Below are 3499 nucleotides of genomic sequence, written 5' to 3' on the forward strand. Positions count from 1 at the left end.
GCCTTCAGCCCAGAGCCTGATCCTGGAGACCCGGAATCGAGTCCCATGTTAGGTTCCCTGCATGGAGCCTGCTTCTCCCTCTGCCTCTGTCTCTGCCTCTCTGTGTCTCTCATGAATAAATTAACAAAATCTTAAAAAAAAAAAAAAAACATTTGCAAACCCAGGATGTGATTTATCATTATACCTAATATTTATTTTTCTTTTTTTAAAAAAAGATTCTATTTATTTATTCATGAGAGACACACAGAGAGAGGCAGAGACACAGGCAGAGGGAGAAGCAGGCTCCATGCAAGGAGCCCGATGTGGGACTTGATCCTGGGTCTCCAGGATCACGCCCTGGGCCGAAGACAGGCGCCAAAACCACTGAGCCACCCAGGGATCCCCTATTTTTCATTATTAAACTTTAAATGCATGCCAATACAATGAAAAATTAAATTTGGCATAAGGTTTGTGGACAGTCCTGTACCACTCTAGTACCACCTTTGGTATAATCTTTTATATTTCAAATTTTCGCACCAGGATGTTGGGAAAAGTTTTCAATTAGCAATAATTGCACCTTGGATAAACCTCTTTGGCTACAATACTGCCACTGCACAAAGCTATAATCCTTTATATTTCAAACCTTGTTCAAGGTGTGTCTAGGGGCACTATAGGAAACAAACTGAGGTTTGTTGGAGGGGAGGTCCGTGGGGGGATGGGGTAACTGAGTGATGGGCATTAAAAAAGGCACTTGACATTAAAACAACAACAAAGTGTGTCTGGGGGCCTGGGTGGCTCAGGCAGTTGGGCAACTGACTTTTGATTTCCACTCTCGGAGTCCTGATCTTGGGGTCATGGAAAGGAACCCCGAGTTGGACTCCATACTCAGCAGGGAATCTGCTTGCAATTCTCTTTCCTTCTGTCCCTCCATTCTCTGTGTGCATTCTCTCTCTAAAAAATAAATAAATAAATCTTTTAAAAAAAAGTGTGCCTAAAGTAACTTGGCTCACTTTCCTGCTTTTGCTACATACAAAACAATGGCCATATCAGCAGGGACTCAATATGCTATTACATTCTTTTTTTAAGATTTTATTTATTTATTCATGAGAGACACAGAGATAGAGAGAGAGAGGCAGGGACACAGGCAGGGGGAGAAGCAGGCTCCATGCAGGGAACCTGACATGGGACTCGATTCTGGGTCTCTAGGATCAGGCCCTGGGCTGAAGGCGGCACTAAACCGCTGAGCCACCCGGGCTGCCCTATTACATTCTATGTATGCTAATACATAAGACTCTTGGTTTTGGTGACAAAAACCTATCTGAAAGCAACTTAAAGAGAAAAGAATGGATTGCCTTTGATAGCTAGGTAGCTCACTGACTGAATCTAAGAAAAAGCTGCAGAATATGAGAAATCAGGGACTACCACCACCAAAACACCTTACCCATTGGGATTTCAACTTGTTTCTGCTTCTCTTTATGAGTTAGTTCATATACTGTTATTGTATATCATCTTCTGCATTGGATGGGAAAGATGTCACCCTAGTCAGAGTTGGGCTACTTCCTTTCTACTCAAGTTGCTTTCTCCCCATGTCCAAGTAGCAAGAACAAGGAATGATTCTATTTGGTGGGGAGATGAGATATTTCATAGGGTCAGGCCTGGGCCAGAAGGAGAAAACTGCTATCACAATAAAGAATATGGCAAACCTTTTGAGGTCTACCAAATAAAATCATTACCATACAATCCAGTCATTATCCTACAATCCACACAATTGGTGATGCTGAAAAAATCTTATCTTTTGGGTGGCATGATAAAACCTGTGACAATACCTCAGAATCATGCTTGTGAATGTAAATTCTCAATGGGGGGGTGTTGTTTACATAGAATGAGATTGGAGACGGAAGCCTGTGTGTCACTGAACATCCCTAAAATATCATATTTGTAGTAAATATTAATCTCCGAAAAATAGGATGTAAACATCATTTTCAGCTACTTGTGAACTCAAATTTGCCATCTTTAGTCTAGATTTTACTATATGCAATACAAGTATAATAAAGAAAAATCTAAACCAATAACTTTTCATTTGTGATTGAGCTAATCTTTCTCATGATCCATTAATCACATACTCCTATGATATTCTCTTCATGAGATTCTGTGTTTTAAAAACAACATCAACATGACACCTTATAAACATTGATTACAGATTTGAGTAAATAAGAAGTACACCTAGCCATGATTCCTGGGAGAACTGAAAGCTAATAATAACCATATATTGTAGTTCAATTCTCTTTCTCATTCTTTCTTCAAAAACAATTATAGGGACCAAAAAGTCATTTTTCAAACATGATAAAATTAAACAACATCATTTACAAGATTCACTAACTGAAATCTGAACACTTGAACGATCAAGAAACTAATAAATTTCAGAATATAGTTAACAGCAAAATGTACAGTTTATGTGAATTTTGTTCCCCAGTCAAGGTTCCCCAAATCAAAATATACATTTAAAGTAGTTTTATTATCAAAATGCAAAGTCATTTCTATGTGAAATTAGCCAAGAATATAGTCATTTTACTTAGAAATGTCATCTGAGTCTTAAAGCAAATTTCAGATGAATAAGACATTCAGTGCTCCCTTTAAAATTATTGCACCAGGGATCCCTGGGTGGCACAATGGTTTAGCGCCTGCCTTTGGCCCAGGGCGCGATCCTGGAGACCCGGGATCAAATCCCGCGTCGGGCTCCCGGTGCATGGAGCCTGCTTCTCCCTCTGCCTATGTCTCTGCCTCTCTCTTTCTCTCTCTGTGTGACTATCATAAATAAATAAAAATTTTAAAAAATTTAAATAAATAAATAAATAAAATAAAATTATTGCACCAAACTTCAGTTGGGCTTTAATACTTCAAACATCTTGGCATTTGGATTCTATTACATAAGTCAAATTTTTAAAACACTAATTTGATATTTTGGACCTTGTATAAAATTATTTTCTATAAATTTTTCTGGAATTCCAATTCTAAGGAGACTTTTAATCTGGCTATTATAGCTGATCTCTCAATATCATGAAGACTGAAATGATTCTATGACTGCAAGTTCAGTATCTTTTTGTCATGCAAATGATATTCTCTGTACTAGTGCTAATTTGATATATCACAGGTGCAGAAAGCATAGATTACCTGGTAATATAGAGGCACAGACATTTGAAACCTCTTTAGACTTTTGCAAGCTTTTTTCAAAGCTTGTAAAACTTGCTGGGATGTTAACAAGTAAACTGAGAAAGTAGCAGGATATGGGAACTGGACTCAGTGACACATTTATTGATGTGCCTCCTTGAACAAGTCCCTCACCAGGGGGCTGTTTGTGGCAATAAATAAAAAGATGAATGAAAACCCTGGCACAGGGGCACCTGGGTGGCACAGTGGTTGAACATCTGCCTTTGGCTCAGGTCATGATCCCAGAGTCCTGGGATTGAGTCCCGCATTGGGCTCCCCACAGGGAGCCTGCTTCTCCCTCTCCCTATGTCTC

The 3499-nt window shown here is 39.1% G+C and overlaps 1 pseudogene; it reads right to left on the minus strand.

The window, feature by feature from the left end:
- Positions 1-487: 487 nt before the first annotated feature.
- LOC129519013 (U4 spliceosomal RNA) lies at positions 488-601 on the minus strand (annotated as a pseudogene).
- Positions 602-3499: the final 2898 nt, after the last annotated feature.

This window comes from Nyctereutes procyonoides, unplaced genomic scaffold, assembly GCF_905146905.1.
Source record: "Nyctereutes procyonoides isolate TBG_1078 unplaced genomic scaffold, NYPRO_anot_genome, whole genome shotgun sequence".
Lineage (NCBI taxonomy): Eukaryota > Metazoa > Chordata > Mammalia > Carnivora > Canidae > Nyctereutes > Nyctereutes procyonoides.